The 25,576-nt window shown below is 43.9% G+C and overlaps 1 pseudogene; it reads right to left on the reverse strand.

Moving 5' to 3' along the window:
• Positions 1-3,670: 3,670 nt before the first annotated feature.
• On the reverse strand, positions 3,671-25,306 carry LOC106582033 (uncharacterized; annotated as a pseudogene).
• Between the last annotated feature and the right edge of the window lie 270 nt (positions 25,307-25,576).

Here is a 25,576-nt window from a genome sequence, read left to right on the forward strand (position 1 = left end):
CCGGAAGTTTGCGGTGGGTATGCTAGTTCTGAACGTCACATGCTCATGTAAAAAGCTGTTTTTTGATATAAATATGAACTTGATTGAACAAAACATGCATGTATTGTATAACATAATGTCCTAGGAGTGTCATCTGATGAAGATCATCAAAGGTTAGTGCTGCATTTAGCTGTGGTTTTGTTTTTTGTGACATTATATGCTAGCTTGAAAAATGGGTGTCTGATTATTTCTGGCTGGGTACTCTGCTGACATAATCTAATGTTTCGCTTTCGCTGTAAAGCCTTTTTGAAATCGGACAGTGTGGTTAGATAAAGGAGAGTCTTGTCTTTAAAATGGTGTAAAATAGTCATATGTTTGAAAAATGGAAGTTTTCGGATTTTCGAGGACTTTGTATTTCGCGCCACGCCCATCATTGGATATTGGAGCAGGTGTTCCGCTAGCGGAACGTCTAGATGTAAGAGGTTTTAACTAGGGACTGGACATTAGCGAGTAATATACTCGGAAGCAGTGGGTGGTGTGCATGCATCCGAAGCCTCACTAATGGCACTGACAGAGCTCCAGAGTTCTTCTGTGGAGATGGGAGAAATTTCCAGAAGGACAACCATATCTGCAGTACTCCACCAATCAGGCCTTTATGGTAGAGTGGCCAGGCGGAAGCCACTCCTCAGTAAAAGGCACGACAGCCCGCTTGGAGTTTACCAAAAGGCACCTAAAGGACTCTCAGACCATGAGAAACAAGATTCTCTGGTCTGATGAAACCAAGATTGAACTCTTTGGCCTGAATGCCAAGCGTCATGTCTGGACGAAACCTGGCATCCTCCCTACGGTGAAGCATGGTGGTGGCAGCATCATGCTGTGGGGATGTTTTTCAGCGGCAGGGACTGGGACACTAGTCAGGATCGAAGGAAAGATGAACGGCACAACGTACAGAGAGATTCTTGATGAAAACCTGCGCCAGAGTGCTCAGGACCTCAGACTGGTGCGAAGGTTTACCATTCAACAGGACAACAACCCTAAGCACACAGCCAAGACAACACAGGAGTGGTTTCGGGAAAAGTCTCTGAATGTCCTTGAGTGGCCCAGCCAGAGCCCGGACTTGAACCGATCGAACATCTCTGGTGTCATGACTTTCCTTCCTGGTTGAGGATCAAAGAGAGTCCCCCCCTCTCACCCACCAGAGAGGAAGGGGGGGAAGTGGGCCAGTCTTATGACTTTAACGACCGGTCGTAAATTCTCTCTGGACCTGCAGTACTGAACAACGGAATCTGATGTGTGTAGAAAGATTGGGCATTGGAACATTAGTTTTCAAATACAAACATCTCGAATGGTTGGTTGAGATCCAAACAATAAATCCTGTCAAAAGTTTGTTTTCTGATATCATTAACCTGTTATGGATAGGGGGCAGTATTTTCACGGCCGGATAAAAAACATACCCGATTTAATCTGATTATTACTCCTGCCCAGAAACTAGAATATGCATATAATTATTAGCTTTGGATTGGAAACACTCCAAAGTTTCTAAAACTGTTTGAATGGTGTCTGTGAGTATAACAGAACTCATTTGGCAGGCCAAAACCTGAGAAGATTCTGTACAGGAAGTACCCTGTCTGACCATTTCTTGGCCTTCTTGATCATCTCTATCCAAAACAAGGGATCTCTGCTGTTACGTGACACTTCCTACGGCTCCCATAGGCTCTCAGAAGGCGGCAAAAAGCTGAATCGTGGCTTTGCAGGCCCTGGCTGAAAAACATTAGCGCGTTTGGATAGTGGTCGGTCAGAGTACTATGAGACTGAGGCGCGAGCATGAGGCGACCCCATGTTTTTATTCTTTCGTCTTTGAACGTAAACAACGACTCCCGGTCGGAATATTATCGCTTTTTTACGAGAAAAATAGCATAAAAATTGATTTTAAACAGCGGTTGACATGCTTCGAAGTACGGTAATGGAATATTTAGAATTTTTTTGTCACGAAACGCATCGGGCGCGTAACCCTTCGTCACCCTTGGATAGTGTCTTGAACGCACGAACAAAACGCCGCTATTTGGATATAACTATGGATTATTTTGAACCAAACCAACATTTGTTATTGAAGTAGAAGTCCTGGGAGTGCATTCTGACGAAGAACAGGAAAGGTAATCAAACTTTTCTAATAGTAAATCGGAGTTTGGTGAGGGTCAAACTTGGTGGGTGTCAAAATAGCTAGCCTGTGATGGCGTGCTATCTACTCAGAATATTGCAAAATGTGCTTTCACCGAAAAGCTATTTTAAAATCGGACATAGCGAGTGCATAAAGGAGTTCTGTATCTATAATTCTTAAAATAATTGTTATGTTTTTTTGAACGTTTATCGTGAGTAATTTAGTAAATTCACCGGAAGTGTTCGGTGGGAATGCTAGTTCTGAACGTCACATGCTAATGTAAAAAGCTGGTTTTTGATATAAATATGAACGTGATTGAACAAAACATGCATGTATTGTATAACATAATGTCCTAGGCGTGTCATCTGATGAAGATCATCAAAGGTTAGTGCTGCATTTAGCTGTGGTTTTGTTTTTTGTGACATTATATGCTAGCTTGAAAAATGGGTGTCTGATTATTTCTGGCTGGGTACTCTGCTGACATAATCTAATGTTTTGCTTTCGCTGTAAAGCCTTTTTGAAATCGGACAGTGTGGTTAGATAATGGAGAGTCTTGTCTTTAAAATGGTGTAAAATAGTCATATGTTTGAAAAATGGAAGTTTTTGTATTTTTGAGGAATTTGTAATTCGCGCCACGCCTATCATTGGATATTGGAGCAGGTGTTCCGCTAGCGGAACGTCTAGATGTAAGAGGTTTTAACCTCTCTAGGGTATGTGGGATGAAATTGTCCCACCTACTCAACAGCCAGTGGAATCCCGTGGCGCGTTATTCAAATACCTTAGAAATGCTATTACTTCAATTTCTCAAAGCGTCCCACCTAGCCCATAGAGGTTAATTCAGGAAACGGTAATTCATTAAACAAACTTTTTTTGTGGTGTCCCAAGTTACTAATGAGTTAATTGTTACACGATAAATTGAATCACATAATTAAACATTGTGAATTGATTTGATAAAATAGCCAACATCAAATTAATGGTAGTCACGTCACAACATTGGAGAGACTTGTTAATAGCTGTGCAGTGACGTTCCCTATTCACCCTAACAGAGTTTGAGAGGATCTGCAGAGAAGAATGGGAGAAACTCCCCAAATACAGGTGTGCCAAGCTTGTAGAGTCATACCAAGGAATACTTGAGGCTGTATTCGCAGCCAAAGGTGCTTCAACAAAGTACTGAGTAAAGGGTCTGAAAACTTATGTAAATGTAATATTTTTTATAACTTTGTAAAAATGTCTAAAAACCTGTTTTAGCTTTGTCATTATGGGGTATTATGTGTTGATTATGAGGCACAAAATGTTTATAAATCAATTTTAGAATAAGGCTGTAACGTAACAAAATGTGGAAAAAGTCAAGGGGTCTGAATACTTTCAGAATTCACTGTATGTTCACATAGTGTAGAAGTGCAGAGGGGGAGAAACAGGAAGAAAGGATTAGGGTTAGACACACAGACCTCTTTACTGAGGATAGAAGTGTCTGCAGACGAAACTTTGTGTTTTTCTGTGTTGCTGTGTGTTTCTATGGATTGTTGCTCTGCCTTAGTGAAAGCTGTTGGTGCTCCAGTTTTAGGACAGGTACAGTAGGTGACTTTGATCTTGCCAGGAGAGGACACTCTGAAGGCTGGACCTCTTGGAAGACTCCCCATGTGCTCCAGGATCCTGTTCAACAGCTGAAGGAGAGACGGGGCAAGGCTGGGTTAGGACAGGAGACTTAAGAGACTGTTCAGTTAAAGGTGAAAGGTCAGTGTTGAGGTGCCTTCTCGTCCGTGCCTCCGAAATCTGCCTTGTACCACTTAGAGATCTGTCTGAGACTAACCTCTCACTTCCCAGAATCCACCACACAGCCTTCATCGGTCACCAGGAAAGCCTCGGCCGCCGTGCGCAGCTGACTATCGATGTCCTGATTTGTCAGAGAGGACATCATGTGGCTTTACTCACACAACTCCATTTTCAGAAAATACTGATCCTGGTCTTTAAAACAAATTCATCTGTGCCACTACATGTACAGTATTTGCAGTGTAAAACCCCAGTATGTTACCTGTGGAGTCTATGTTTTGATGGGTGGACAGTTCTTAGCTTCACAATTCCGAGCAAAATGGATTAGAGGCTCAGCGTCTGGGAGAGCCACCTAGTGGACAAGCAGAAATCAACCACAATCACCAATGAAAAAACGAATTTTACCAGTAAATCAGAGAAATAAATGGAGCCAGAGGAATGATAATGAGTTGAGCAGTTTATTCTGTCCAGATGAGTAGTGTACCTGTAAGCGAGGTTCAGTCTAAGAGAAGGGCCTGAGAAGCTGTGCGACGCCATTTCTGTTCCCCTCAAAACTCCGTTCTCTATGTCCTGCAGCTTGAATACCTCTCCCCCGATCAGGCAGCTCACGCAGATAAAGAACTACAAACAACACACAGGAACAAATAAATGTCATTGCTAAACAGAGTATTATTTGTTGTCTTTCACACAATCCTAGATGGTTCTCTTACCCTGGATCTCTGCCACATGTTGGTTGTGGCTCCCAGCCGGAGGTGTCCGTGGAGGACCGGAGCATTGTAGGTGTTGATGAAGAAGGCTAGTTTCTCCTCTCTGGTCAGAGATAGCAGCTCTACTCTCTGTAGCTGAACAGCCAGCTCACAGTAGCACTCAAACACTGGGCTCAGGGACATGGCCTTGTAGTCCACACACTGAACGGACATACACCTATTAGAGTAAAACTGTCATCTCATAATAAATGTGTTGTACTAGAGGGTTCAGTTTGTTCAGTGTGGCTGTTACCTTTCCTTCAGCAGAGAGACACTTTGAAAACTTCAGGAACTTATCCCTCCGAATGGCAGACAACTCAGCAGTTGAGAGAGAGAAAGAAGACACGTCTATATTGAATAAAAATAGAAATGCAACATGCAACAACTTCAAAGATTTTGCTGAGTTACAGTTCATAGAAGGAACTCTGTCAATTTAAATAAATTCCTTAGGCCCTAATCTATGGATTTCACATGACTGGGAATACAGATATACACATGTTGGTCACAGATAGGGGCATGCATCAGAAGACCAGTCAGTATCTGGCGTGACCACCATTTGCCTCATGTGACCACCATTTGCCTCATAGAGTTGATCAGGCTGTTGATTGTGGCCCGTGGAATGTTGTCCTACTCATTTTCAATGGCTGTGCAAAGTTTCTGGATATTGGCGGGAACTGGAACATGCTGTCGTACACGTCAATCCAGAGCATCCCAAACCTGCTCAATGGTTGACATGCCTGGTGAGTATGCAGGACATGGAAGAACTGGTACATTTTCAGCATCCAGGAATTGTGTACAGATCCTTGCGACATGGTCGCTGTGCATTATCATGCTGAAATATGAGGTGCCGGTGACAGATGAAAGGCACGACAATGAGCCTCCAGGATCTCGTCAAGGTATCTCTGTGCATTCAAATTGCCATCGATAAAATTAAATTGTGTTCGTTGTGTATAGTTTATGTCTGCCCATACCATAACCCCACCGCCACCATGGAGCACTCTGTTCACAAAGTTGACATCAGCAAACCGCTCTCCCACACGACGCCGGCACGTGGTCTGCGGTTGTGAGGCGGTTGGACGTACTTCCAAATTCTATGAAATTACGTTGGAAGCGGCTTGTGGTAGAGAAATTAACATTCAATTCTCTGGCAACAGTTCTGGTGAATATTCCTGCATTCAGCATGCCAATTGCCACTTGAGACATCTGTGGCATTGTTTTGTGTGACAAAACGGCACATTTTAGAATTGTCTTTTATTGTCCCCAGCCCAAGGTGCAAATGTGTAATGATCATGCTGTTTTATCAGCTTCTTGATATGCCACACCTGTCAGGTGGATGGATTATCTTGGCATAGGATAAATGCTCACTAACAGGGATGTAAACACATTTGTGGACAATATTTGACAGAAATAAGCTTTTTGTGCATATGGAATTGTATTTCTATCATTAATTATCAACAAAAAAAAGATAATGAGCACAGGTCCTAACTAGGAAAGACAATCTGTTCCAGAAGTTATTTTCTAATGCAAGACAAGAAGAGGCATGCAGAAATGCCAGACTCATGCAATGCCAGAGCACACACACACACACACACACACACACACACACACACACACACACACACACACACACACACACACACACACACACACACACACACACACACACACACACTCACACTTGTGTGTATAACTAGCAAAAATAGAAACTCCAAGTGGGATTTATCTGAAAGTGCCTAAACAACCTAAGAGCAAGCACAAGTGGGTGTGCCAAGGAAAAGCTCCCTAGTAGGGAGAAACCTTGAGGACAACCAGACTCTCAAGAGGGAGTCCTACCTACCCTGTAAAGGGGAGCATGCAGCAGTCTGTCCTGCATTCAGGGCTGAGTGAGGGTCATGTTCCATCAGCCTGTACAGCCTGTCACTCACTCCAAACCCCTGCCCTGCCTTGGCCATGCCCACCATGTACTTCTTGTCCAGTAACACCTGCCCAGTCTCACACACCTTAGTTCTCGCTGCCAGAGTCTGAGAATTTGAATCATAGAGTAAGAATCATAGAATAGAATCATAGAATTAGAATTTGTGTGTAGAATCTAGGAATGTCTGTATACTAATTTTAATTCCATGACTGCAGGAGGACTTACCCATGCCCCTATCTTCCTGCAGCTAGCCAACCAGCTGTGCTCCTGTGAAGCTGTTTCTGCACATGCTCAGTCCCCTCCACTGATATCCAAACACATCGCTCCGCTTGAGCTCTTCTATCACGTCCGCTAACGCATCCCTCTCACACTTAAACTCTGAGGAGAATGCACACAAGGCTTTCACTGGGGGATACAGTTAAAAAGAGTCAATCCTCTCCTGTTTGAATGGATGCCACTCACCAGACACCAATACTACAGGAATGTGTAAGAGCAAATGGTTGGAGCAATTGAGAAATGCTTCATTCATATTTCTCTACAGTGCAGCTATGAAATATAATATGTATTTCTTACTCTCTAGTCTCTATGAATGTATTTTATGGACATGAGTGGTTACACGGGAGCCTATAACTCAGATACACATATTAGAGCCGGGCAGAGAGGCCAGGTGCTGGCTGGTCTGGGGCTATCAGGTAACACTGATCCACTGTCTGCATGGGCTGTGGTGACAAGAGATGGGCACACACACCCACACACAGCTGCTGGGGATGCTGAAACAAAACCAGCCTGTCTCTCATGCAGCAAACTCCAACATTCCAGACAGACAGGCAGCCAGCCAGCCACTTCTTCCCAGGTCTTATGACTCTGATATTACAGCTGGTATTCCAACAGTAGCATGTGCAAATAGGTCTGTTCCATGATTAAAACTAGAGGGAGACTAGATTAGTCTCGCTACGAGGGTCTGGCCTGAATGACGACCAGAGAAGAAGAGGTCTTTTAGAGCAGGGTTTCCAAAACTCGGTCCTCGGTTTTCAATGACAACACCTTTGTGGTGCGTCTTCCATTTAAACAGGTGTTAGGAGACGCAGATAGCTAATTAGCACAGGTAGTCCACTCTGTCTTCCATCTGTTTTCTGTAAACAAGTGCTGTAACATGGAAATATGGGAGTGTGGGAACCCTAACCCTTTAAAAGTGTGTATCAATTATTCCTTTTGTTTAAAAAAAAAAAATTCTCACTGATATGAAAGATAAGGTCCATATGCTCAGACCGTTCAGACCGAGCGTTGAGGCTCTTAACAAAACTCCCCATACAGAAGACGCCTTCAACCAATGACACTTATGTGTAATGTAATAGAACACGATAAAGGGCTAGCTAGCATAAGGGATTCTATTTGTTAGAGCAACGTTGTTAGTTTTCCTACAAGCCTCTCATTCTAATAGTAATATTTCATATTCTCACACAAATCACTGTATATGCATTACATATTGGCTAATAGAGAAAAAACTATTCTTTGTGCCGATGTAAAAGTGGGATGGGGAGTACTCAGCAGGGTCTGTAGAATCTATATGGTGTCAATCAACCTGGTCTCAGAGCATTTCGTATGATTCTGTATGTAAACCCAAGACACTCCATTTAGTATATGTTACATTTCATATGGTATGTATTAATTTGTGGATGTCCATCACCCATTTTGTATGATATGTTAAGAATTACAATTTGTATTATATGTTATGAATTTGCAAAATGTGCAATATGTTACGAATTCTAGCTAGGTGGCTAATGTATGCTAGCTGGCTAATGTTAGCTAGGCTAGGGGTTAGGGTTAAGGTTAGGGTTAAGTTGAGGAGTTATATTAAGGTTAGGGTTGGGGGAAAGGTTAGACCCCAAAAATGTCATCATATTACTCCAGTGCTAGCCTTTTAACACTGGCTTCCTGTTAAGGCTAGGGCTGATTTCAAGGTTTTACTGCTAACCTACAAAGCGTTACATGGGCTTGCTCCTACCTATCTATCTGATTTGGTCCTGCCATACATACCTACACGTACGCTACAGTCACAAGACGCAGGCCTCCTTACTGTCCCTAGAATTTCTAAGCAAACAGCTGGAGGCAGGGCTTTCTCATATAGAGCTACATTTTTATGGAATGGTCTGCCTATCCATGTGAGAGATGTAGACTCGGTCTCAACCTTTAAGTCTTTATTCAAGACTCATCTCTTCAGTAGGTCCTATGATCGAGTGTAGTCTGGCCCAGGGGTGTGAAGGTGAACGGAAAGGCACTGGAGCGACGAACCGCCCTTGCTGTCTCTGCCTGGCCAGTTCCCCTCTCTCCACTGGGATTCTCTGCCTCTAACCCTATTACGGGGGCTGAGTCACTGGCTTACTGGTGCTCATCCATGCCGTCCCAAGGAGGGGGCATTACTTGAGTGGGTTGAGTCACTGACATGATCTTCCTGTCTGGGTTGGCGCCCCCCTCGGGTTCGTGCCGTGGGGGAGATCTTCGTGGGCTGTACTCGGTCTTGTCTCAGTGTAGTAGGTTGGTGGTTGAAGATATCCTTCTAGTGGTGTGGGGGCTGTGCTTTGGCAAAGTGGGTGGGGTTATATCCTGTCTGTTTGGCCCTGTCCGGGGGTATCGTCGGACATGGCCACAGTGTTTCCCGACCCCTCCTGTCTCAGCCTCCAGTATTTATGCTGCAATAGTTTATGTTTCGGGGGGCTAGGGTCAGTCTGTTATATCTGGAGTATTTCTCCTGTCTTATCCGGTGTCCTGTGTGAATTTAAGTATGCTCCCTCTAATTATCTCTCTCTCTTCTTTTCTCTCTCTCTTTCTCTCTCTCTTTCTCTCTTCTCTCGGAGGACCTGAGCCCTAGGACCATGCATCAGGACTACCTGGCCTGATGACTCCTTGCTGACCCCAGTCCACCTGGTCATGCTGCTGCTCCAGTTTCAACTGTTCTGCCTGCGGCTATGGAACCCTGACCTGTTCACTGGACGTGCTACCTTGTCCTGGACCTGCTGTTTTGGACTCTCTCTCTACCGCACCTGCTGTCTCTAACTCTGAATGATTGGCTATGAAAAGCCAACTGACATTTACACCTGAGGTGCTGACCTGTTGCACCCTCTACAACCACTGTGATTATTATTATCTGACCTTTCTGGCCATCTATGAACGTTTGAACACCTTGACCATATTCTGTTATAATCTCCACCTGGCATAGCCAGAAGAGGACTGGCCACCCCTCAGAGCCTGGTTCCTCTCTTGGTTTCTTCCTAGGTTCTGGTCTTTCTAGGGAGTTTTTCCTAGCTACCGTGCTTCTACATCTGCATTGCTTGCTGTTTGGGGTTTTAGGCTGAGTTTCTGTACAGCACTTTGTGACATCAGCTGATTTAAAAAGGGCTTAATGAATTAATTTGATTGATTGATTGATGGATAGCTATAAGGGTTAGGGTTAGCTAACATGCTAAGTAGTTTCAAAGTAGGTAAAAATTAATAAGTACTTGAAAAGCTGCTAATTAGATCAAATAAAAGTTGTCCGTGATGAGTTTCGACCTTGCAACTGTTGGGTTGCTGGACATTTGCATTATACGCCAACCCATCCATCCCGACCAGGCACCCAATTTCGTTTTTGCCTTAAGTAAGCATCTGTCTTATGTAACCATATCAAAGGTAACATATACAAGTTTCAGTGTGCAGGTTTTAACGTTACGTCTAGTCTATGAGACCAGGCTGATATCTTCGGTGTCTTGACTTTTGATTGAGCTGCACCACTGACACTTCCTCATACAAACTCTTGGCTACATCAGGATGAAAATCAGAAGCAGGTTCTTTATCCTCAAAGTGTGTACATTTTGCATTTTAAGTTTGCAGTCTGGGGGTCGTCTCTGAGCAGTTGACATTCCCTCATTTAAACTATCCACAGGTGATAGACTTTGAACCTCAGCATCATTTACATTCTCTGTTTGTACCATTCTGTTTAATATATTCTTGTTGTCACTAGCAATGGAATGTAGAAATGTGTCACATTAATATAGGTATGACAGTCCATCATTGTTCCAGTCTTTGAAGCAGTTGGCTTCTTAATTAATCCCCTGCTAATAATCTGTATTTGGCACTTCCATTAGCGCAAGGCGAGAGTGCATGAAAGTCGTGTATGGAATGCCATTTTATACACCCCTTTTTGTTTTTCCAACTGATGCTCAACACAAAAACAGTCAATTAATGTATTGTTTTGGAATTAATATGACATGCAGGATTAAATGTAGGCATTACAAGAAAGACCCAGTAATAACCAGCAGGCTGTTCGACACGGCCCCCTGAAAAACTGAACATATTTGGTTAGTAGAACCTCAACTGAGTATTTTCCACCCCAGTTGACTTGAGATAGGTACTGTAGTAACATTTTCTCTTTACCAGTGTGCAGTGACTAAAATATGAAATCACATTACTATGCTTTTGGGCCACGTACACTAAGGTCAGGGCTCTGTGCAGGCCAGTCAAGTTCTTCCTCACCGATCTTGACAAACCATTTCTGTATGGACCTTGCTCTGTGCACTGGAGCATTGTCATGCTGAAACAGTAAAGGGCCTTCCCCAAACTGTTGCCACAAAGTTGGAAGCACAGAATTGTCAAAAATGTCATTGTATGCTGTAGCATTGAGATTTCCCTTCAATGGACTAAGGGGCCTAGCCTGAACCACGAAAACAGCCCCAGACCATTATTCCTCCTCCACCAAACTTTACAGTTGTCACTATGCACTTGGGCAGGTAGTGTTCTCCTGAAATCTGCCAAACCCATATTTGTCTTTTGGACTGCCAGATGGTGAAGCGTGATTCATCACTCCAAAGAACAGTTCTTATGCTGACATTGCTTCCAGAGGCAGTTTGGAACTTGGTAGTGAGTGTTGCAACCGAGGACAGACGATTTTACGCACTATGCACTTCTAGCAGGGCAGACATTTGACGAACTGACTTGTTGGAAAGGTGGCATCCTATGATGGTGCCACATTGAAAGTCCCTGAGCTCTTCAGTAAGGCCATTCTACTGCCAATGTTTGTCTATGGAGATTGCATGGCTGTGTGCCCGATTTTATACACCTGTCAGCAACGGGGGTGGCTGAAATAGCCAAATCCACTAATTTGAAGGTGTGTCCACACACTTTAGTATATATAGTGTATTTGCCACATATTGTGACAACATAACGTTCTAAAAGTGTAGCTGTCCATGGTGCTGATATGTGTCTCACTGTTCATTTGTCAACATAAACCTTCCTGTGACCTAGCTTTTCTTTCAAACACACCTGTTTTGTTTTCTAGGGACTCTAGTGAGTAGACTGGACCCTGGTTTTATGGACACACAATCAATAATTTTTCCTATTTTCTTGCCTGCCGAAATTCGCCCCCACCTTCTATTTTGGGATTGCAAGACCTGGCACACTTCAGAATAATTTTTGGTCACCTATCATGCCCTCTGATGTGTGCCACAGGAAGTATTAGACTCTAGTCACAAAAGGAAGTGGGTATTTCAGAAATAATAGTTTTCAGAGCCCTCTACTGATCTTTCTACCCATCCCTCAATCCCCCATCCCATCCTGCTTTTCCCTCTTATGGCTTTTCCTATAATTTTCTTTTACACTTTTTCTGTCTTAGTTTTTAAGAATGTAGGTACAGTAGTAATAATAAAATAATTTTTTATTTCACCTTTATTTCACCAGGTAGGCTAGTTGAGAACAAGTTCTCATTTACAACTGCGACCTGGCCAAGATAAAGCACAGCAGTTTGACACTTACAACGACACAGAGTTACGCATGGAATAAACAAACATACAGTCAATAATAGAGTAGAAAAAATAAAAATCTATATACAGTGAGTGCAAATGAGGTAAGATAAGGGAGGTAAGGCAATAAATAGGCCATGGTGGCAAAGTAATTACAATATAGCAATTAGACACTGGAATGGTAGATTCATTTGCAAGTAGAGATATTGGGGTGCAAAGGAGCAAGATAAATAAATAAATACAGTATGGGGATGAGGTAGTTGGATAGGCTGTTTACAGATGGGCTATGTACAGGTGCAGTGATCTGTGAGCTGCTCTGACAGCTGGTGCTTAAAGCTAGTGGGTGAGATATGGGTCTCCAGCTTCATTGATTTTTGCAGTTCGTTCCAGTCATTGGCAGCAGAGAACTGGAAGGAAAGGCGGCCAAAGGAGGAATTGGCTTTGGGGGTGACCAGTGAGATATACCTGCTGGAGCGTGTGCTACGGGTGGGTGCTGCTATGGTGACCAGTGAGCTGAGATAAGGCGGGGCTTTACCTAGCAGAGACTTGTAGATGACCTGGAGCCAGTGGGTTTGGCGACAAGTATGAAGCAATGGCCAGCCAACGAGAGCGTACAGGTCACAGTGGTGGGTAATATGTGGGGCTTTGGTGACAAAATGGATGGCACTGTGATAAACTGCATCCAATTTGTTGAGTAGAGTGTTGGAGGCTATTTTATAGATGACATCGCCGAAGTCGAGGATCGGTAGGATGGTCAGTTTTACGAGGGTATGTTTGGCAGCATGAGTGAAGGATGCTTTGTTGCAAAATAGGAAGCCAATTCCAGATTTAATTTTGGATTGGAGATGCTTAATTTGAGTCTGGAAGGAGAGTTTACAGTCTAGCCAGACATAATAACAATAATAAATCTAATATTTGTACTCTGGGCGAAGAAGAAAGTTCAAATATATAAGTCAACATGAGTGCATATCCATAATCACAGTAAACTGTTATAATAAACGAAAAAAATAAATGTATAATAGTATAATAAACAAAACTATGACTGAATGCGCCTCCAGGAAAAATACCCTCCCCAATTGGTCCCTTCGCCCTCAATAGGACATCCCCAGCACCCCCACCATCCCCACCAACCCTCAATAGGACACCCCCAGCACATCCAACATCACCATCAACCTCCCCCCACCCCCCCCCCCCACCCCTCAACCACAAAACAAATATATACCAAGATATACAGTTGAAGTCAGAAGTTTACATACACTTAAAGGTTGGAGTAATTAAAACTTATTTTTCAACCACTCCACAAATTTCTTGTTAACAAACTATAGTTTTCGCAAGTCGGTTAGGACATCTACTTTGGGCATGACGCAAGTCATTTTTCCAACAATTGTTTACAGACAGATTATTTCACTTATAATTCACTGTATCACAATTCCAGTGGGTCAGAAGTTCACATACACTAAGTTGACTGTGCCTTTAAGGAGCTTGGAAAATTCCAGAAAATGATGTCATGGCTTTAGAAGCTTCTGATAGGATAATTGACATAATTTGAGTCAATTGGAGGTGTACCTGTAGATGTATTTCAAGGCCTACCTTCAAAATCAGTGCCTCTTTGCTTGACATCATGGGAATATCAAAAAAATTGTAGACCTCCACAAGTCTGGTTCATCCTTGGGAGCAATTTCCAAATGCCTTAAGGTACCACGTTCAACTGTACAAACAATAGTATGCAAGTATAAACACCATGGGACCACACAGATGTCATACCGCTCAGGAAGGAGAAGTATTCGGTCTCCTAGAGATGAACGTACTTTGGTGCGAAAAGTGCAAATCAATCCCAGAACAACAGCAAAGGACCTTGTGAAGATGCTGGAAGAAGATGCTGGAGGTATGAAAGTATGTATAGCCACAGTAAAACAAGTCCTATATCAACATAACTTGAAAGGCTGCTCAGCAAGGAAGAAGCCACTGCTTCAAAACCGCCATAAAAAAGCCAAACTATGGTTTGCAACTGCACATGGGGACAAAGATTGTACTTTTTTGAGAAATGTTCTCTGGTCTGATGAAACAAAAATAGAGCTGTTAGGCCATAATGACCATCGTTATGTTTGGAGGAAGAAGGGGGAGCCTTGCAAGCCGAAGAACACCATCCCAACCGTGAAGCACGGGGGTGGCAGCATCATGTTGTGGGGGTGCATTGCTGCAGGAGGGACTGGTGCACTTCACAAAATAGATGGTATCATGAGGTAGGAAAATTATTATCTCAAGACATCTGTCAGGAAGGTAAAGCTTGGTTGCAAATGGGTCTTCCAAATGAACAATGACCCCAAGCATACTTCCAAAGTTGTGGCAAAATGGTTTAAGGACAACAAAGTCAAGGTATTGGAGTGGTCATCACAAGCCCTGACCTCAATCCTATAGAAAATTTGTGGGCAGAACTGAAAAAGCGTGTGCGAGCAAGGAGGCCTACAAACCTGACTCAGTTACACCAGCTCTGTCAGGAGGAGTGGGCCAAAATTCACCCAACTTATTGTGGGAAGCTTGTGGAAGGCTACCCGAAGTATTTGACCCAAGTTAAACAATTTAAAGGCAATTCTACCAAATACTGTGAGTGTATGTCAACTTCTGACCCACGGGGAATGTGATGAACGAAATAAAAGCTGAAATAAATCATTCTCTCTGCTATTATTCTGACATTTCACATTCTTAAAATAAAGTGGTGATCCTTACTGACCTAAGACAAGGAATTCTTACTAGGATTAAATGTCAGGAATTTTGAAAAACTTAGTTTAAATGTATTTGTCTAAGGTATATGTAAATTTCCGACTTTAACTGTAAATGGTAACTGTGTTACTCAACTTTACTATTTTTGTAACGATCGTCCAAAGGAGTAGACCAAGGTGCAGCGTGGTGAGTATTTCTCTTATTATTTATTATAAATCAGAACACTAAAACAAAATCATAAACAAATGACAAACGACCATCACGTCTTGCAGGCTATAACAAGCAGTACAAAAATAAGATCCCACAACTACAGGTGGGGAAAGGCTGCCTAAGTATGATTCCTAATCAGAGACAACAATAGACAGCTCCTTCTGATTAGGAACCATAATCGGCTCAACACAAAGAAATAGACACCATAAAATGCCCACCCCACCCCACACCCTGACCTAACCACATAGAGAAACAAACCGTCTCTCTCAGGTCAGGGCGTGACAGTACCCCCCCCCCCCCCCCCCCAAAGGTGCGGACTCCTGGCCTCAAACCTGAACCTATAGGGGAGGGTCCGGGTGGGCATCTAATACTTGGCGGCGGCTCTGGTTCGGGGCGTAGCCCCCTCACCACCCGCTGATCCCCCCGCTTCTGTGTCGCCGGAGGAACCAGACCGTGGATCATTGCCGGAGGCTTAGGACCGCCAACTGCCACTGAGGACTCTGGGCTGAAGGCCGCCGCTGAAGACTCTGGGCTGCAGATCGCCGTTGAAGACTCTGGGCTGCAGACCGCCATTGAAGACTCTGGGCTGCAGACTGCCATTGAAGACTCTGGGCTGCAGACCGCCATTGAAGACTGGGCTGAGGAGCGTCACTGGAGGCTCCGGACTGAGGAGCTTCACTGGAGGCTCCGGACTGAGGAGCGTCGCCGGAGGCTCCGGATTGAGGAGCGTCGCCGGAGGCTCCGGAGTGAGAAGCGTTGCCGGAGGCTCCGGACTGGAGAGCGTCGTTGTAGGTTCCAGACTAGGGACCGTTGTTGCAGGCTCCATGCCTTGGATTATCAATACAGGTTCCGTGCCATGGATCATCACTGGAGGCTTTGTGCCATGGATCATCACTGGAGGCTTTGTGCCATAGATCATCTCTACAGGTGCCGGGCCATGGATTATCCCTACAGGCTCCGGGCCATGGATCATCACTAGAGGCTTCGGACCATAGATTATCACTGGAGGCTTTATTCGTGGAGCTGGAACAGGTCTCACCGGACTGGAGAGACGCACTGAGGACCGAGTGCTCAAAGCAGGCACTGGCCGTACTGGGCTATGGAGGCGTACTGGAGGAAGAGTGCGAGAAGCAGGCACAGGACGCACTGGGCTATGGTGGCGCACTGGAGGGAGAGTGCGCGGAGCAGGCACAGGACGTACTGGGCTATGGAGGCGCACTGGAAGTCTGGAGCTTAGGGCTGGCACACCCCGTCCTGGCTGGATGGTTATTTTCGCCCAGCAAGGGCGGAGCGCTGGTACAGGACGAACTGTGCTGCGCTGGTGAACGGGGGTACCATGTGTAGAGCAGGCGCAGGATAACCTGGGCCGAAGAGACGCACTGGAGACCAGATACGCTGAGCCGGCGCACTTCTTCCTGGCTGACGGCCAACTCTAGCACGGCAACGATGAGGAGCTTGTACCGAGCGCACCAGGCTGTGAGTGCGCATGGGCGACACAGTGTGCATCACCGCATACCACGGTGCTTGTTCAGTCACTCGCTCCCCATGGTAAGCACGGGGAGTTGGCTCAGGTCTTAAAACCGCCTTAGCCAATCTACCCGTGTGCCCCCCCGCCAAAACAAATTTTGGCGCTGCCTCTCAGGCCTCCATTGTTGCCTTGCCTGTCGATCTCGTTGCTGTAACTCCCTCGCTGCTTCCACCTGTTCCCATGGGAGGCGATCCCTTCCGGCCTGGATCTCCTCCCATGTCCAGGATCCTTTGCGATCCAGGACGTCCTCCCATGTCCAATCATCCTGCTTGGTCCTTTGCACGCTGCTTGGTCCTTTGGTGGTGGGATCTTCTGTAACGATCGTCCAAAGGAGTAGACTAAGGTGCAGCGTGGTGAGTGTTCATCTTATTATTTATTATAAATCAGAACACTAAAACAAAATCATAAACAAATGACAAAAGACCGTCACGTCTTGCAGGCTATAACACAGCAGTACACAAGAATCAAGATTCCACAACTACAGGTGGGGAAAGGCTGCCTAAGTATGATTTCTAATCAGAGACAACGATAGACAGCTGCCTCTGATTAGGAACCATACTCAGCTCAACACAAAGAAATAGACACCCTAGAAAGCCCACCCCCCACCCTGACCTAACCACATAGAGAAACAAACCGTCTCTCTCAGGTCAGGGCGTGACCATTTTTTAAAATGTCTTCAGCTTTCTAATAGTTATTTCCCCCTTTACTCCCCCTTTTTTGCATCCTGTAGCACAAACTCAAAAAAGTTCTGGGACACTGTAAAGTCCATGGAGACTAAGAGCACCTCCTTCCAGCTGCCCACTGCACTGAGGCTAGGAAACACTGTCACCACCAATAAATCCACTATAATTAAGAATTTCAATAATCTTTCTACGGCTGGCCATGCTTTCCACCTGGCTACGCCTACCTCGGTCAACAGCCCTGCACACCCCCACAGCAACTCGCCCAAGCCTCCCCAATTTCTCCTTCACCCAAATCCAGATAGCTGATGTTCCGAAAGAGCTGCAAAATCTGGACGCTTACAAATCAGCCGGGCTAGACAATCTGGACCCTCTCTTTCTAAAATTATCTCCCGAAATGGTTGCAACCCCTATTACTAGCCTGTTCAACCTCTCATTCGTATCATCTGTGATACCCAAAGATTGGAAAGCAGCCGCGGTCATCCCCCTCTTCAAAGGGGGAGACACTCTAGACCCAAACTGCTACAGACCTATATCTATCCTACCCTGCCTTTCTAAGGTCTTCGAAAGCCAAGTTAACAAACAGATCACCGACCATTTCGAATCCCGCTGTAACTTCTCCGCAATCTGGTTTCAGAGCTGGTCATGGGTGCACCTCAGCCACGCTCAAAGTCCTAAAGGATATCATAAACGCCATCAATCAGAGACAATACTGTGCAGCCGTATTCATCGACCTGGCCAAGGCTTTCGTCTCTGTCAATCACCACATTCTTATCGGCATACTCAACAGCCTTGGTTTCTCAAATGATTGCCTCGCCTGGTTCAACAACTACTTCTCTGATGGAGTTCAGTGTGTGAAATCGGAGGGCCTGTTGTCCGGACCTCTGGCAGTCTCTATGGGGGTGCCACAGGGATCAATTCTCAGGCCGACTCTCTTCTCTGTATACATCAATGATGTCGCTCTTGCTGCTGGGGATTCTCCGATCCACCTCTACACAGACGACACCATTCTGTATACTTCTGTCCCTTCTTTGGACACTGTGTTAACTAACCTCCAAACAAGCTTCAATGCCATACAATTCTCCTTCCGTGGCCTCCAACTGCTCTTAAATGCAAGTAAAACTAAATACATGTTCTTCAACCGATCACTGCCCGCACCTGCCCGCCCGTCCAGCATCACTACTCTGGACGGTTCTGACTTAGAATATGTGGACAACTACAAATTCCTAGGTGTCTGGTTAGACTGTAAACTCTCCTTCCAGAATTACATTAAACATCTCCAATCCAAAATTAAATCTAGAATTGGCTTCCTATTTCGCAACAAAGCATCCTTCACGCATGATGCCAAACATACCCTCGTAAAACTGACCATCCTACCGATTCTCGACTTCAGCGATGTAATTTACAAAAGAGCCTCCAACACTCTACTCAACAAACTGGATGCAGTTTATCACAGTGCCATCCATTTTGCCACCAAAGCCCCATATATTACCCACCACTGCGACCTGTACGCTCTCGTTGGCTGGCCCTCGCTTCATACTCGTCGCCAAACCCACTGGGTCCAGGTTATCTTCAAGTCTTTACTAGGTAAAGCCCCGCCTTATCTCAGCTCACTGGTCACCATAGCAGCACCCATCCATATCATGCGCTCCAGCAGGTATATCTCACTGGTCACCCCCAATGCCAATTCCGCCACCTTTCCTTCCAGTTCTCTGCTGCCAATGACTGGAACGAACTGCAAAAATCAATGAAGCTGGAGACACATATCTCCCTCACTAGCTTTAAGCACCAGCTGTCAGAGCAGCTCACAGATCACTGCACCTGTACATAGTCCATCTGTAAACAGCCCATCCAACTACCTCATCCCCATACTGAATTTATTTATCTTTCTCCTTTGCACTCCAGTATCTCTACTTGCACATTCATCTTCTGCACATCTACCATTCCAGTGTTTAACCTGTTAGGTCTAGGGGGCAGTATTGACACGGCTGGATAAAAAACGTACCCGATTTAATCTGGTTACTACTCCTGCCCAGTAACTAGAATATGCATATAATTATTGGCTTTGGATAGAAAACACCCTAAAGTTTCTAAAACTGTTTGAATGGTGTCTGTGAGTATAACAGAACTCATATGGCAGGCAAAAACCTGAGAAGATTTCATGCAGGAAGTGGCCTGTCTGACAAGGTGTCGTTCTTCTTGTCTCTGTTTATTGAAGAGTGAGGATCTTAGCTGTCCCGTGACACTTCCTACGGCTGCCATAGGCTCTCAGAAGGCGGCAAAATGCTGAATCGTGGCTTTGCAGGCTCTGGCTGAAACAAAGTAGCGCGTTTGGGTAGTGGCTGGTTACAGTACTGTGAGACTCAGGCTCGTGCCCGCGTCGACCGAAAGCTTTGTTTTCTTTCCTCTGTTTAGCTAAATGGACATTCCCGGTCTGAATATTATCGCTTTTTTACGAGAAAAATGGCATAAAAATTGATTTTAAACAGCGGTTGACATGCATCGAAGTACGGTAATGGAATATTTCGATTTTTTTTGTCACGAATTGCGCCATGTGCGCGACCCTGATTTACCATTTTGGATAGTTTCTGGAACGCACGAACAAAACGCCGCTATTCGGATATAACAATGGATTATTTTGGACCAAACCAACATTTGTTATTGAAGTAGCAGTCCTGGGAGTGCATTCTGACGAAGATGAATATTTTTGAAGATTTATGATAAAAACATCCTAAAGATTGATTCTACACATCGTTTGACGTGTTTCTACAAACTGTAATAGAACTTTTTGGACTTTTCGTCTGGACTCTAGTGCGCGTGCCTTCTGCATTTGGAATAGTGAACCTAACGTGCGAACAAAATGGAGGTATTTGGACATAAAGATTAACTTAATCGAACAAAACAAACATTTATTGTGGAACTGGGATTCCTGGGAGTGCATTCCGATGAAGATCATCAAAGGTAAGTGAATATTTATAATGCTATTTCTGACTTCTGTTGACTCCACAACATGGCAGGTATCTGTATGGCTTGTTTTGGTGACTGTGAGCTGTACTCAGATTATTGCAAGGTGTGCTTTCGCCGTAAAGCTTTTTTGAAATCTGACACAACGGTTGCATTAAGGAGTAGTTTATCTTTAATTCTATGCATAACAGTTGTATATTTTATCAACGTTTATGGTGAGTATTTCTGTAAATTGATGTGCTCATTCACTGGAAGTTTTGGAGGCAAAACATTTCTGAACATTACACGCCAATATAAAATGGGGTTTATGGATATAAATATGAACTTTATCGAGCAAAACATACATGTATTGTGTTACATGAAGTCCTATGAGTGCCATCTGATGAAGATCAAAGGTTAGTGATTCATTTTAGCTGTATTTCTGGTTTTTGTGACGTCTCTCTTTGCTTGGAAAATGGCTGTGTGGTTTTTCTTGTCTAGGTGCTGTCCTAACATAATCTAATGGTATGCTTTCGCCGTAAAGCCTTTTTGAAATCGGACACTGTGGTTGGATTAACGAGAAGTTTATCTTTAAAATGGTGTATAATAGAGGTCGACCGATTAATCGGAATGGCCGATTAATTAGGGCAGATTTCAAGTTTTCATAACAATCGGAAATCGGTATTTTTGGATGCTGATTTGGCTGTTTTATTTTATTTTATTTCAATTTTTAGACCTTTATTTAACTAGGCAAGTCAGTTAAGAACACATTCACATTTTCAATGATGGCCTAGGAACAGTGGGTTAACTGCCTTGTTCAGGGGTAGAACGACAGATTTTTACCTTGTCAGCTCGGGGATTCAGTCTTCCAACCTTACGGTTAACTAGTAAGAAGCCAAGGTAAGTTGCTAGCTAGCATTAAACTTATCTTATAAAAAACAATCAATCATAATCACTAGTTAACTACACATGGTTGATGATATTACTAGTTTATCTAGCCTGTCCTGCGTTGCATATAATCGCTTAGGTACACGTTGCTCCAACCATAAACATCAATGCCTTTCTTAAAATCAATACACAAGTATATCTTTTTAAACCTGCATATGTAGTTAATATTGCCTGCTAAGATTAATTTCTTTTAACTAGGGAAAATGTGTCACTTCTCTTGCAAACAGAGTCAGGGTATATGCAGCAGTTTGGGCCGCCTGGCTCGTTGCAAACTGTGAAGACTATTTCTTCCTAACAAAGACAGCCGACTTCGCCAAACGGAGGATGATTTAACAAAAGCGCATTTGCGAAAAAAGCACAATCGTTGCACGACTGTACCTAACCATAAACATCAATGCCTTTCTTAAAATCAATACACAGAAGTATATATTTTTAAACCTGCATATTTAGCTAAAAGAAATCCAGGTTAGCAGGCAATATTAAACAGGTGAAATTGTGTCATTTTGCGTTCATTGCACGCAGTCAGGGTATATGCAACAATTTGGGCCGCCTGGCTCATTGCGAACTAATTTGCCAGAATTTGACGTAATTATGACATAACATTGAAGGTTTAGACTTAGGGATGCCACCCGTTAGATAAAATACGGAACGGTTCTGTATTTCACTGTGTCACAGAATAAGTCGTACTCATCGTTGAAAATGTCATACATGAGAGAGACGGACCAAGGCGCAGCGGAAGTGTGGACACTCATGTTTCTTTAATTAACAAAACAAGTAAAGTATCCACTGGAAAAACAAAACCATGAACAGGACTCACATGACAGTGCAGCAGGCTAAACCAAAAAAAGCAGTGCTCACAACAATTCCCCACAAATGACAAACACAAACACACCCTAATATATGGGACTCTCAATCAAAGGCAAATAGACAACACCTGCTTTCAACTGAGAGTCCCAACCCCAATTAACCAAAACATAGAAACAAACACACTAGACTAAACATAGAATACATGAAAACCAAACAGTGCCCAAAAACCCCGGAATGCTTAAATCAAATGCCCCTTCAACAAACACACCACCCCGAACCACATAAAACGAATACCCTCTGCCACGTCCTGACCAAACTACAATACTAATTAACCTTATACTGGCCAGGACGTGACACACTGACAGGAAAAAGGTGTTGTTTTCGAGATGATAGTTTCTGGATTCGATCATATTAATGACCTAAGGCTCGTATTTCTGTGTGTTATTATGTTATAATTATGTCTATGATTTGATAGAGCAGTCTGACTGAGCGGTGGTAGGCAGCAGCAGGCTCGTAAGCATTCATTCAAAACAGAACTTTCGTGTGTTTTGCCAGCAGCTCTTCGCAATGCACTGCACTGTTTATGACTTCAAGCCTATCAACTCCCAAGATTAGGCTGGTGTAACCGATGTGAAATGGCTAGCAAGTTAGCCGGGTGCGCGCTAATAGCGTTTCAAACGTCACTCGCTCTGAGACTTGGAGTAGTTGTTCCCCTTGCTCTGCATGGGTAACGCTGCGTCGAGGGTGGCTGTTGTCAATGTGTTCCTGGTTCGAGCCCAGGTAGGAGCGAGGAGAAGGACGGAAGCTATACTGTTACACTGGCAATACTAAAGTGCCTATAAGAACATCCAATAGTCAAAGGTAAATGAAATACAAATCGTATAGAGAGAAATAGTCCTATAATTCCTATAATAACTACAACCTAAAACTTCTTACCTGGGAATATTGAAGACTCATGTTACAAGGAACCACCAGCTTTCATATGTTCTCATGTTCTGAGCAAGGAACTTAAACGTTAGCTTTTTTACATGTCACATATTGCACTTTTACTTTCTTCTCCAACACTTTGTTTTTGCATGATTTAAACCAAATTGAACATGTTTCATTATTTATTTGAGGCTAAATTGATTTTATTGATGTATTATATTAAGTTAAAATAAGTGTTCATTCAGTATTGTTGTAATTGTCATTATTACAAATAAATAAAAAGTAAAAAAATCGGCCGATTAATCGGTATCGGGGGTGTTGGCCATCCAATAATCGGTATCGGCATCGGCGTTGAAAAATCATAATCGGTCGACCTCTAGTGTATAATACTTGTATGTGTGAGAAATTTGAATTATGAGATTTTTGTTGTTTTGAATTTGGCGCTCTGCTATTTCACTGGCTGTTAGCGAGTGGGACGGTAGCGTCCCACAAACCCCAGACAAGTTATCTTACCTCATTTGCACACAATGTATATAGACTTTTTTTCTACTGTATTATTGACTGTATGTTTGTTTATTCCATGTGTAACTCTGTGTTGTTGTATGTGTCAAACTGCTTTGCTTTATCTTGGCCAGGTCGCAGTTGTAAATTAGAACTTGTTCTCAACTAGCCTACCTGGTTAAATAAAGGTGAAATAAAAATAAAAAATAAATAAGAAAATATAAAATAAATGTCTGCAATGCTCTGGCGATCTGAAGAAGTCTCTGCTCACCGTACCATCCCCAGACAAATAGATTGGTCGAATGGATGAACTGGACAATACAGAGGTGTAAGCAACATCTGTAGACTGATGTTATAACATATTTAACAGGCAGTAGTGGTTTTGAGATAATCAATTGTAATGTTCTAAAAACTTTCACATTCTAAGAATAACTTGTGTCATATCATTTTCTATTCAATCATATTTTCAGATCCATCTCTAAATTAGTGGACCAAAAACCAAAAGAGTGGGACAAGCACCTTGATGCCGCAATGTTTGGTTTAAGAACCAAGAATCAAATGACAACAAAATACTCCCCCTTCTGCCTGATGTTTGGTAGAAAGGCTCGCTACCCATCAGAGGTTCCAGAACATTACAGGGTTGGTGTACATCATTTTACATTCTAGTTGATTTGAGAAGGGCAGACTGTATCTTTGTAAGTTTAAATTAATATCAGAAATGTATGTTATAGATTGACAGCAGTGTCGAGGAGGTCTTGGCAGTGGAAGACTTAACAGAACATATGCTGAAGCTCAATGAGGTTCTCCAGACTGCCATGGACAACACTGCTGAGGTCCAGAGGAAATCCTCCAAAAAAACAAAAGACACAGTGCCAAAACTTAATGTGGGTGACAGAGTGTGGAGGGTAAATATCTGAAGCCAGCAGAGGAACGGGGGCAAGCTAGATCCCAACTATCTCGGCCCATATACGATTTGAGGTCTTGAAGGGAAAAGGGTGGACTTGGAAGATGACAAGGGTGTTATCTTCCCTAAAACAAGCGTGGATCACCTGAGGCCTCATGTAGAGGAGACTCCTCCGATCCCTCATAAAATAAAATCAGCAGCCTCCAGAACCACCACACCAGCAGGTGCAGCCTCCACAGCCACTATACCAACAGCCTTCATCTCCAAAACCACCACACCAGCAGGTGCAGCCTCCACAGCCACTATACCAACAGCCTTCATCTCCAAAACCACCACACCAGCAGGTGCAGCCTCCACAGCCACCACACCAACAGCCTCCTCCTCCAAAACCACCACACCAGTAGGTGCAGCCTCCACAGACACCACACCTGCGGCCTCCACCTCCACAGCCACCACACCAGCAGGTGCAGCCTCCACAACCACCACACCAGTGGCCTCCACCTCCACAGACACCACACCAGCAGGTGCAGCTTCCACAGCCACCACACCAACAGCCTCCTCCTCCAAAACCACCACACCAGTAGGTGCAGCCTCCACAGCCACCACACCTGCGGCCTCCACCTCCACAGCCACCACACCAGCAGGTGCAGCCTTCACAACCACCACACCAGTGGCCTCCACCTCCACAGCCACCACACCAGCTGCCTCCGCCTCCTCAGCCACCACACCAGCAGCAGCAGCAGCAGCAGCTACTGATATAAACAAATGTATGTATGTAATCTTGTCAGATTGATTCATTTATATATCTCAGTACACATACAGGTACATTTCTCCAGGTGTTGCAGAGGCTTGGGGAGGAAAAGATGTATATGTGCTGTTGTCTAGAATCGGCCGATATAAAATATTTTATCAGGATCTCCACAGAACTGGTCCAAATATGGAGCTGGAAAGTGAGGTAAAACTGTGTTGCACATACAGTATATGTAAACACTGTATGTGTGTGATTAATCTGTGTATTTATAAGGAAAACCTAAATTGTTGTTTTTCCATGTTAGAGATTTACCTTCA

This window comes from Salmo salar, chromosome 21 (genome assembly GCF_965601325.2).
Source record: "Salmo salar chromosome 21, fSalSal1, whole genome shotgun sequence".
Classification (NCBI taxonomy): Eukaryota; Metazoa; Chordata; class Actinopteri; order Salmoniformes; family Salmonidae; genus Salmo; species Salmo salar.